The sequence below is a fragment of the Medicago truncatula genome, chromosome 4 (assembly GCF_003473485.1).
Source record: "Medicago truncatula cultivar Jemalong A17 chromosome 4, MtrunA17r5.0-ANR, whole genome shotgun sequence".
Classification (NCBI taxonomy): Eukaryota; Viridiplantae; Streptophyta; class Magnoliopsida; order Fabales; family Fabaceae; genus Medicago; species Medicago truncatula.
In genome coordinates this window covers 7122312-7134858 of record NC_053045.1, presented here as the reverse complement: position 1 = coordinate 7134858, position 12547 = coordinate 7122312, and the positions used below count along the sequence as shown (strand labels likewise).

The 12547-nt window shown below is 32.0% G+C and overlaps 1 long non-coding RNA gene across 3 annotated transcripts; it reads right to left on the bottom strand.

Annotated features, from left to right (window-relative positions):
• Positions 1-6401: 6401 nt before the first annotated feature.
• LOC112421334 (uncharacterized) lies at positions 6402-12484 on the bottom strand. 3 transcript variants are annotated; one of them, XR_005645861.1, is made up of 7 exons: positions 12184-12482; positions 11030-11618; positions 10385-10808; positions 10070-10148; positions 9926-9987; positions 8906-8907; positions 6402-6825 (listed from the first exon to the last, which is right to left on the bottom strand). It is a non-coding gene; the product is annotated as an uncharacterized lncRNA (long non-coding RNA). The 3 variants fall into 3 exon arrangements; XR_003011593.2 differs by having other exon boundaries at positions 10070-10808; positions 12184-12484; XR_003011594.2 differs by having other exon boundaries at positions 10070-10808; positions 11567-11618; positions 12184-12480.
• Between the last annotated feature and the right edge of the window lie 63 nt (positions 12485-12547).

Sequence of the window (12547 nt, the reverse complement as noted above, 5' to 3'; positions counted from 1 at the left end):
ATTAACCTCTGATATCATATTGTTGGAACAAAATGTGTTTAACATTACCCTTTAGAATTTTGATGATAACGTATTAAAAATTGTCAATTGGATATGCTAATATTTGTTCAAGTGTACATGACCATATACAAAAATTTAATGTCTATTTAAAGTATAGGTTCTGGAAGAACAAATGAGAGCAATGGAGTCAACAAGAAGGAAGCTTGAAGCATCTGAAGAAATGTGCTTCTGAAGTCAAGTGCTCCTGAAGTGATGACGTCATCATAAGCAAGTTCATCAGAAGCACCTCATCAGAAGCAATATCACCAGAAGCTGAATTTCATCAGAAGATGAGAGATTTAAAGCTTCAAAGGTTGTTCAAAGGATTTAATCATGCCTAGCATTGTAGAAGATCAGAAGAGTGAAACAACGGCTAATTCAAAAGGATTTGAAGGCATTTGATACTTGTTCTTTGAAGAGCGTTGACAAAGTACAATTGTACGAAGTGTACAACCACTACCTCCACTACTCTGTTTATGTCTCTGCTATAGGACAAGAATAACAGATATGCCTGCAACGATGTTCCTTCATACTTGGAATGGATTTGAAATTGATTCTTCATAGGACAATAACCATATCAGGCAAAAGATCATTGGTGATTGATCAAAGCTTCAAACGACTCTTTTTTGATGTGCTGGCAATTCACAACGTCTCTTTCACACCTTTATATAAAGGAGTGAAGACTTCGAGAATGGCAAGATTCACACAATAATTTAAAAGCGCCAAAACTCTGCTGAAACTGTTCTGCATCAAAAGTTCACTTAAAATTTCTTATCAAAGTTCATATCTTAGAAATTTTAGAGTCTTAAGAGTCTGTATCTGATTTGTATTGAGAACACCACTGATTGTATATCAAGTGTTCAACCTCAAATATTTTTCTTTGTAATTCTGTTTGAATTTAGAAGTCTCTTGCAATTGTGCTTGAGCATAGGAAGTCTCTTGATTGTGTTCAGGAGCATAGGAAGTCTCTTGCAGTTGTGCTTGAGCATTTGAAGTCTCTTGCTAGTTTTAGCAGTGAGCAGTTGTAATCAGATATTACATTTTAGTGAACTCTCCTTGGAAGTGCAAGGGGGACATGACTACTTCGGTTTGTGGAAGGAACTTGTATAATTGTTTTGTGTCTTTCTTCTCTCTCTGTTTTATCCATTGCATTTAGTATCTGAACATCACTTCAGAAGCTGAACTCTATCTGCTTCTGATCAATGACTTAAGTATGAGAAAACGAAGAAAAAGCTAACACAATTCAACCCCCCTTCTTGTGTTTTTCTCATCACCTTCACACTTCCTTATAACTGAAAGATTAACCAACCTTAGATCTTTAATACCTAAACCTAAATCACTCTTTTCTGATCACCAAATCATATTACTCCATGAGCTCAAGAGGTTTATTAGGGTATTGATGTAATATTTTTACATGTTAAATTCCTATGTACACGTAAGTATATTAGGATCGTTTCCACAGGGACTAGCGTATACCATTAGCATTTTAATACAATTATCATCTTAAGTGTTTGGTTTAAAAGTTTGTTTTGTTTTAAAACTATTCTAACTATTCGACAGAAAAATAAATAGAGATGAGATAAGGTCATTTCGCTTGGGGTTAGAGTTAATCAACCAAGCGTAACAACTGCAATCTCGTGATCAAATAACGGATTCTAGCTTTTTAAACGATATTATCACAATCACTCAACAATATTATTTATGTCTAAATAATGTCATGATTTCAATCATTATGTATGTCTAAATAACTTCATGAGTTCAATCGTATCGTTTAATCGACGATGTCTCAATCTATTAAACAATACAACATCATTAAGTTCATGATTACAAATTGATTATCTAAACCTAAACTCTATGTCTAGAATAAAAACTTTGATAGATTATTATTTTAGCCCTAGGTTCAAAAGTATTTTTCAATAACATTTCAAATCATAAATAAAGCATTAAACACAAGAACAATAATCAATAATGAATAAATAAATTAGAACCTTATATTAAATGATCAAAGATTCCATAATAGCTTGTTTGAATACCTCAAAACCCACAAGGGTAGATGTAGCTACATATGTCTATGAAAGCTTTGGAAAAGATAGAAGAAAGATGAAGATTACATGCTAAGATTCAAGATGTCTCAACAAATTTTGGGAAGAATCTACTCCTAACACCCTTGCTTTGTGTTTCTCTCACTAGAAATGGCCTACTCTCTCTCTCTCTCTCTCTCTCTCTCTCTCTCTCTCTCTCTAAAACTAGAAAAATATAATAAAACGGTAAAAGATACCAAGGAAAGGGAAGATAAATCTATTTATATGGGCTAAATTCGGGCAAACTCGCTTAAGCGAGCTGAAGTCGCTTCAAGCGAGTTTCCCAGAAATCATCTGTTGACCATTTGAAGGTTGCCATGTGGACCTTATCCACTGAGAATGATGAATCTCCCTTAAAGCGAATTGGAAGCGAAGGAGAAGCGAATTCTTCTTGTGCTCTCTGGAACTTCCTCTCTTAAAGCGAGCCGAAGTCGCTTTAAGCGAATTTGCCTTTCATAATAAGTGAGCTGGAAGCGTGGCAGAAGCGAATTTTCTTTTGTTCTCGACATTGAATTCGCTTAAGTGAGATGAGCTCGCTTTAAGCGAATGGGCTGATCTTCAGGAGCGAGCTGGGAGAATAACAGAAGCGAGTAGAGTAAGGCATGTAAAGCATAAATGGTAAAATTACAACAAGTTGGTAGCTTTTCCTTAGATAACTTGCAAAACAAGTCACCAAAATGCCTAAATTAACACATGAAATATATTACTCTTGAGCACTTATCAAGTACACATCAAAGATTTGCCAACTAGATAATCTCTTTGAATTAAATCCAACCAGGAGACCAAAATACTAAAAATGAATCAAGACAATACTACAATGGAGAAAAATCTCATTCAGCCCGAGGAAAGACGCATCAATGTAAATCTCCATCATACAACTCTTAGAAAAATTAACTCGAAGAGCCTGAGGCAAGCTTAAAACTCATGAAGACAGTCTTAATAGCCTAAATGTTTTCTATCATTGTCTTTCATATAAAGAGGGTGTTATAATCATATTGAAGGTGAAACAACCCAGATTTGCCAACTTTAAAACGTGTAAACATACCAAACATTTTTTCCTTCCTAACATACATAATTAACGCCTCTGCAACTAGAAGAAAAAGGAAAAGAGCTAGATGATCACTCTGCTTAAGACCTCCTTGAATATTAATTTATATGTTTGACATCCATTTACTAGAGCCAATAGATTACTTGGAAAAACATAGGAACACATCTAAGCACACCACTTATCGTCAAAACCAAATCTCATCAGCAGATTATCCAGGAAACTTCAAATCATCGAATCATACCCATTGACCTCGACCACCCCATCCACCAATTGCATGACTTTAAGGAAAGTTGGTTTGTTGGACGAGTTGATTTTATCCATCACCAACATATTTGAGAGAAATTGTTGGAAAAGAACGTTCATCTCCTCTGTAATAAGCAACCATAATCTTTTAAATTAAGAGAAATTAAAACCCCCCGACCTTGGACTCTTATTACCATCACTACAAGTCACTGCCACTACTATTTCCTCTTGATTAAAAGGAACATACATGGCAAACATATCCTCAAGAAACAAACTTGCAAACTCAAAACCATCTATCATAGCTTATGATACTTAGGTTTAAAAATTTGATTTGAGAAAAAAAAATAACCACCTCTTTCATCTACTTAGGATTCCCAAACCCGCAAAGTCAAGATGAAATTCCTTCTACCCATATTTTTCAAGCAAGCGCGGAAATACTCGCGCTGGCATCTACCACCTTTAACAAACGAGTCCTTAATCTTTGAAACAACTAACTATGCTTGAACTTTAATAAGGCCCATAAATAAGAACATGAGTTAATCCTACAACTCACTTTCTATAAAGTAAGGATCCCATCTCTAACCTTTAAATTTAAGATCTTAATATGCTCAATCAATTGTGAACATTCCTTCATTTTCATCTCAACTTTGAGTCACTTAAGTTTTTCTCTCAAACTAACAACCATCCACCATACTAGCCCTTCCTATTCCCAATTATTAGCAACAATCTCAAAGAAGCCCATATGTTTTAACCAAAAATTGATGAGCCTAAAAGGTCTGAGACCACAAGGCTGACTATCTAACACCAAAGGAAAATTATCAAATAAATTTGTATTCAAAGCCCACGGACTTTCCCCCTCAACTATCCACTAACCATGAAACCATTACCCGATCAAGTCGACTCATAGCAAAAGCCACATTAAAAACTCATAAAAAGAAATTAATCTGGCTATTTAAAAGCATCTTTTGTCCCGTGAGCATAGCCAGTTCGTAGAACAATACATTATTATATGCAGGGGTTGGGGTTCGAACCCCGAACACCCCACTTATTCATCTTATAAGGTGAATTCTAGCATTAGGCTATCTGACAAAAAAAATAAAAAAATCTTTTGTTCCAGTATGCTTGACTCAGTTGGTACAAACATTATATATGTAAGGATTGTGATTTGAACCCCGAAATACGAACTTATCCACCTTAACATGTGAATTTTCAACAACTAAGTTAATAAAAAAACAGATTACAAGACCAAATTAGCTAATAAAAAATATATTTATAACTGTGTCTGCAATAATAATACATTCACACGATACGAAACCCTCCCAAAAAAAATTACATTCTCACGATACTCATTAAAACGAAAGTTTACCCATAATATTTATCCCTCTACTTTATAATAAATGCCCCTTTGCATTGGTTTAATAGCACTTTTAGCCCTTTAATTTTTTCAAAGTTTCGATTTTAGCCCCCTAAGAAAAAAACTACAAAATCGCCCCTTAAGTTTTGCATTTCTGGCAGTTTTGGCCCACAATGCCAATTTTGACTCGGTCTACACTGACATGGCACCCTAAGTGAGGTGCCACATGTTATTTTTTTTACCAAAAATTGGTCTTGGGGTCAAAACCGCTACAGTTGCAAAACTTAAGGGACGGTTTTGTAATTTTTTTCTTAGGGGACCAAAATCGCAACATCGTGAAAGTTAAGGGGCAAAAACTGCCTTAAGCCTACTTTTTTTGCTTCAATGTAATAATTTTTTAGGTTAATTATGTTTTTTATCCGTATAAATATACCAATTATTTTATTTTATTTTCTAATGTTTTATTTCGACTTTTAGACCTAAAAAAAATTCATTTTCACTTTTGTTCCCTACACTTAAGTAAATTGTACAATATTTATAACAATCTCTAAAATGATAGAATTTTTTAACAAAACAGGAATTAAATATAAATTTTTAATCGCCAAAAATATAAAAATTCACATCTAATTGATGTTTTGTTCATTTTCAGTTTTGTTCCCTACACTTAATTAAATTGTACAATATTTATAACAATCTCTAAAATGATAGAATTTTTTAACAAAACAGGAATTAAATATAAAATTTTAATCGCCAAAAATATAAAAATTCACATCGATGTTTTGTTAAAAAAATTAATTTTTTTGGGAAGATGTTCTTATAATATTTTGAACATTTATTCGAAATTTTATACAAAAATATAAAATCTACATATGAGTGGACTTAAAAGGAGGACCAAAAGTGGTGATGTAAAACTTTTTTAGGAGACTAAAAGTCAAAGAAAACTTTTAAAGGGGTTAAAATTAAAATTTGAAATATTATTCTTTATGTTTTTGGTGGAGAAGACGGAGCATGTGCAAAACTTTTTTCACCAAATTCATTTTAGAATACTACTAATACAAATATTCTTTTTCACGTCAAAAAATACAATATTATTTTTCACGTCAAAAAAATACAATATTCTTTTTTCTTCATTAATATATTATTTATTGACCCTTTAACAAAATATATAATTTCATTAATATTTTACTTTATTGACCCTTCATTACTATATTATTAATTTTTCACTTTATTTTATTATAATTTTATATTTTACTGGCAGAATTAAACCCACAATAATGCAAAACATCCCTCAGTACTACGCATTACTGGCGGATTGATGTCCCTTAGTAATGGAGAGGTAATTCTGACGAAGCATTAATGAGGGATTATTCCTTCAGTAATTACTGGCAGATCAATCAGAAATTACTGACGGAATAATCCCTCAGAAATGCACCATCAAATTCCTCCCAGAATTACCGACGGATTTATCAGCCAGTAGTGTTTTTGCATATCTGCATTAGTGACAGAATTTTCCGCCAGTAATGCACTTTCCACCTTTTTTTTTTGTTAAATCACTTTTTATTTTAATTAAAGATATAAAATTAATTAAACAAATAAATTAAAGGAAAAAAATTAAACATAATAAAACACAAATTAATTAAACTAAAAGAATAAACTAATTATCATAAATAGTTTTTGTACAAAATCATAAATATTTCAATAATATTCATACAATCCAAAAAAACTATCAGGATAAACTAATTATCAAAATATTTAGGAAAATTTGATCCTCGTCTCCCTTATGATGATCTCCCACTCCTGTTTCTTCCTCTCCCTATATTTTGGGGATTTTCTTACGAGAAACATGATCCATAGAATTATTAAAGTTTCTCATAAAACTTTGCTCTTCTGGTATGTTGAAATCAGCACGATTGAAAACAGGTCTCGCCGATGAAGATGTCTGGAGATCACCTACAAGGATATGATATCTATGATACTCATCATGATCACTACACATATGGGAGTTGGAGGCAAAGGCGTTTGTTTGGTTGCGGCAATGTATATCTGATCGTCGACGTCTGCTGTGATAACAGAAACAAGTAAATGATTATATTGAAAATAAAACAAGTCAAACTAAATATTGAATTCATATTTATAGATTGAAATATTAGTACCAAATCAGTAATAAAACTAAAAAAAAAAATGAATCGGTTTTAAGAGGTGTTATCTCATGATCATATGGATTTCGTTATCAATCACTTTTTAGGATATAATAGAAAGAAATGCTTCAGGAAAGGGGATCTGGACATTCAATATTGATGTGGCTAACATAGATGTACAAAGATATCATAATTTTCAAAAACCAACAATTTGAAAATCAAAGCTACTCAGCAAGTGTGTTTCATACCTGTGACAATTTAATGGGAAATTCTTTGTTACCCATCTCACTATGGTGGGTATTTGTACCCATGACATTTTAAGTCGGTTAAAATGTTAACTGACGTCATAAGATTTTATTTTATTTTAATTTTTTTTAGAAACGAGATTTTCTTTGATACCAGAGTTTTAGCAGAGTGCGGAAGACTTTTTCTATAGAAAAATTTAAATTCTTTTGTCTAATTTTTCGAGTTGTAGAGACAACTTGAGCTTTGTAATTTATTTATCTCTTTTTGTTCTGAGATTTCAAATCTCTTTTGGGTGGTGTTACTCTGAGGCTGGTTTTTCTGTTTCTTCAAATATATATTTCTCAGCTTCTATCAAGGAAAAACTATTTCTTGCTAAATTTCTAAATATAGGTGACTTTAGGGTAATTAAAGGTGTAAATAATTCATCAATATGAATTGTATTTTTTCCTATAAATTCTATGCTATGGTGTGAATTACTTAAAGAATAATTAATTCTATAACATATTGTAAAAGGATGATTACCCTTTTTCATAAAATTCGAGTTTTCCAACTTATAATGAAAAACTATAGATCTATCTAGATCTTTATCTTTTAGGGATAATCCCATTAGTAAATTTATATCAAATTTTATTTTTCCATATTTTAAATTACACTTTACTTGTGCAATTGTTGCTTGTCTTTTGTCTAAAATCCTAGAGTCTTCTAGGGTTATTTCTAGAGGTGAATCAATACCTTTCATAAAGGTACTTTTGATTAAAATTTGAATAGTTGATATATGAATATAACCACTTTTGCTTTTTTCTTTTTCAGAAAATGTTTCAATTCTTTTTTCAATTTGAGTTTTTTGTATGGTAGATATGAATATATTTCCTTGAGTATTTTCAATTGAAATTGCTTCTTCTTCTATCATTATTCCAAATTTCAAAATATTTTTTCTTGAGAAAAATTCTTTGAATTTATTAAACTTTCTTTTAAAATTTTCTTCAGCAGTTAAAGATAAATCTGATTCTTCTATCTTATTATCTATTATGTCATTAGCATAATAACTAGATGTTCCTTCAAAGTATGAAACCTCGGTCATATTCTTTGTTGTTTATTATGTCAATACTGTGATACTGAAAAGTAAATTTTGAATTTAATAAAGATATATTCATACCTGATTTGATCTTCTTTGAGATTTTGTTGATATTTTTGGTTTCGTTGTAGTTAGATATAATAATACCCCGTTTTCCCAATTTTAACTTCCCTATGTCCAAATTTGATCCAAAAACTTTTCTAACCATTTCTATACATGTTAAGGCACTCAAAACCATATAAAACATTGCACTAAAAATAACTCATGATCTGAACATCACTTCTACCAAATTCAACGAATTTTCTACTCTATTAACAACCAATTACAACTTCAAAACCTAATTCTCAAATTCTCATAACTACAACCTACAACATGCTAAACTTAATTTCAGAATTATACAACGTAGAATTAGAGAAAGTTAGTCCCACCCTTACAAAATATAATCATTCGAAGATTATATCTAGCTACAACGAAACCAAAAATATCAACAAAATCTCAAAGAAGATCAAATCAGGTATGAATATATCTTTATTAAATTCAAAATTTACTTTTCAGTATCATAGTATTGACATAATAAACATTATAGAATATGACTGAGGTTTCATACTTTGAAGGAACATCTAGTTATTATGTTGATGACATAATAGATAATAATATAGAAGAAGCAGATTTATCTTTAACTGCTGAAGAAAATTTCAAAAGAAAGTCTAATAAATTCAAAGAATTTTTCTCAAGAAAAAATATTTTGAAATTTGGAATAATGATAGGAGAAGAAGCAATTTCAATTGAAAACACTCAAGGAAATATAGTCATATCTACCATACATAAAACTCAAATTGAAAAAAGAATTGAAACATTTTCTGAAAAAGAAAAAAGCAAAATTGGTTATATTCATATATCAACTATTCAAATTTTAATCAAAAGTACCTTTATGAAAGGTATTGACTCACCTCTAGAAATAGCGCTAGAAGACTCTACGATTTTAGACAAAAGACAAGCAAAAATTGCACAAGTAAAATGTAATTTAAAATATGGAAAAATAAAATTTGATATAAATTTACAAATGGGATATCCCTAAAAGATAAACATCTAGATTAATCTATAGTTTTTCATTATAAGTTGGAAAACTCGAATTTTATAAAAAAGGGTAATCATCCTTTTACAATCTGTTATAGAATTAATTATGCTTTGAGTAATTCACACCATAGCATAGAATTTACACCATAGAATTTATAGGAAAAAATACAATTCATATTGATGAATTATTTAAACCTTTAGTTACCCTAAAGTTACGTATATATAGAAATTTAGCAAGAAATAGCTTTTCCTTGATAGAAGCTGAGAAATATCTATTCGAAGAAACATAAAAACCATTGATCAAGATTTAGAGCCTTAGAGTAACACCACCCAAAAGAGATTTTGAAATCTCAGAACGAAAAGAGATAAATAAATTACAAAGCTCAAGTTATCTCTACAACTCGAAAAACTAAACAAAAGAATTTAAATTTGTCTATAGAAAAAGTCTTCCGCACTCTGCTAAAACTTTGGTATCAGAGAAAACCTCGTTCCTAAATAAATAAATAAAAAAATTAAAAAAAATTAAAATAAAAAAATCTTATGACGTCAGTTAACATTTTAGCCGACTTAAAAGGTCATGGGTACAAATACCCACCATAGCGAGATGGGTACACAAGTTGTCACCCAATTTAATACCTGTGACAACAAGGAGTGGTACTTGGCTCAAAGCATATCTCTAAACAAATCTGCATGACAGGTAAATAAAAAATCACCAAAGTGTCTCAAACGATAAAATAAAACTAAAACAAAACATCACAAGAATCTTACTGCATGAAAACTCTTCCCTTAGCACCTGAGAGTCATGATTCTTCTCTTCACAATGCACCTCAGGTTCAGGTTCAGGTTCCTAATCAAAGAAATTCAATTGACTTGACACTTCAAAATTCTTTTGAATTGCTTGAAAATGATGCTGAGCAGGTTATAGGGGATGCTAAAATCAGTGATGAAGAATCTAACCCCATTCTATTGGATATGTACATTGACAAAAATCAAAATGGGGCAGAGAATTTACTAAGGAAGGAGGAATTTACTCATAACACAATCTTAGAGAGTACTGGTAACATGACAAATATGAAATCTAACCTTGTTGATTTGAGTACATGTAACCCTTTTTTGGGTCCTGTTAATGGGAAGAAGGCATCCCTCATTACAGGTCCCTCTTCCTTAGCTTAGGGTAGTTTAATTGAGAGTGCACTCCCCACTACTATTCCTGAGTCTATTGTTTTTGTTGAAGTTCCCTTTGTTGATGATGCCATCACATTGCAACCTATAACTATAAATGATGAAATTCTAGGCCAAGACAAGAGGAAGGCGCAACTCACTGTTGGCCCTAAAAACAAGATTGCTGCATGTTTGAAAGATGGCAAGGTTTTGAGAAAGTTTTGGGGGGATGAAGACACTGATAGTGCGTATGAGCCTGACATTGAAGCCAACCCTTGCCCTCCAGATGCTAATCAGTATTTGGACACTCCTTGTGACACTGTGAAGAAATCCAAAAGAGGTAGGCCTAAAAAACAAAGAAGTCCCACTCAATCAACTGGGTCTCAGGCTCAACAATACAATTCCAACAAGTCTGATAAGGAATTTACACACACCAGATCTAAAGCTGGCAGTAAATACCCAAATAAAAGCAACATTTCTCAATGAAATGCATTTACTGGAATATTAGGGGAGTTGGGAATATGGAGACTCAACTTCACTTATTTCATATGATAAAAATTCACAAACCTGACTTTCTGTTTCTTGCTGAACCCCTGATCAATTTCAACACCATTCCCCCATGGTTTTGGAAGAGACTTGATCTTCATCATCATATACTCAATAATAACAACAACACTTCTTCCATATGGTGTCTATGGAACAAACAATACAACAGTTCTGTCTTGCTGAATGGACCATAATGCATTGCTTTCACACTTTATTCTATACTAATAAAACTCACTTTGGTCTTTGCCAAAGAAAGAACCATAACATTTTTTCAGCAAAAGTTACAAAAAAAACTAACATGTTTTGCACTTGTATATATATAATAATCCTGACATATGCCAAAACCACAACTAATTTGTCACTCCTCCATATCAGCTTCATTTTTTAACCAAAACTTCGAAATAGGCAAGCAGCAATTCTTTAAAAAAATTAAAATTCTGATGTATTATATTCGATAAACAATCTACATATTATAATGTATATATTTGTTTAGTTCATCGCACATAAGATTAAATACTGAGTGATCAACTCTATCTAGCAAAAAAATATGAGACGAACCTTCTAAATCAAAATCTCTTCCATGTTTTAAAAAAATTCTTGCTAGCTCCACCTGAAAGAAAATGGAACAGTTCGATATGAAAAGTGATGAATGAAGATAACATCAAAACAAGCATGCCCCAATTGCAATTTGAATTCAAAACTGAAAAAAAGTTTAAACCTTTATCCATAACATGAAAAAGGGTCCCCTGGTTTTGCAGTGAAATTAACAAAGTTTGTTGCTTTAGTTTTACCTCATCAATAGTGACTTTGAAAGAACAATTGGTTGACCATTCAGAAATTTCTTCAAGATATTGTTACATATGCTAAGTCTTTCAAGTACAAAGAAACCAAAATGTAAAAAAACAATAAATAACTACTTAATGTACAAAATCAAAATTCTTTGGAGGTAGGTATAATAGTTATGTACTAGTGATTAAGCTTGGGGGATTAAATAACAAGCATATCAAATTGGGGAAATCAAAACAGTATTTCATGATTCATCCCTAGCAAAATTGATATTGGGGAAATCAAAATTGGGGATTAAACAAGCATAATAAACTGGGGAAAATCAATATTGTATCCAACCCATCAACAACAACAAGTATCAAAATTGGAGAAGGAATCGAATGGCTTACTTGATGTAGCAGCGAGGAGACAAGATTTCTGGTCCAACGGTGTTGTCGTGTCGTGTTGAACTTGATTGATTCTTGAGCGAGGTCGAGGACGGGAGACAGAGATGAGGTGAGGAGGCGTTGAGGTTGAGCGATGTTTGCATCGTGGTGGTGATGGGTGGCGAGAGAAAATTGTGAAGGTGAAGGGAAGAGACAAATCTCAGCGTGAGAGAGAAGAGTGAGGGTGTTATGTGTTTTTTTGTTAAATAAAGGGTACCGACGGATTTTTCAATTTGTCACAACATTACTCGCGGATTAAAATCCCTCAATAATGCACTCAACATTATTGGCTGAAAAAATGTGCCACTAATCCAAAGTAGATTGGTCA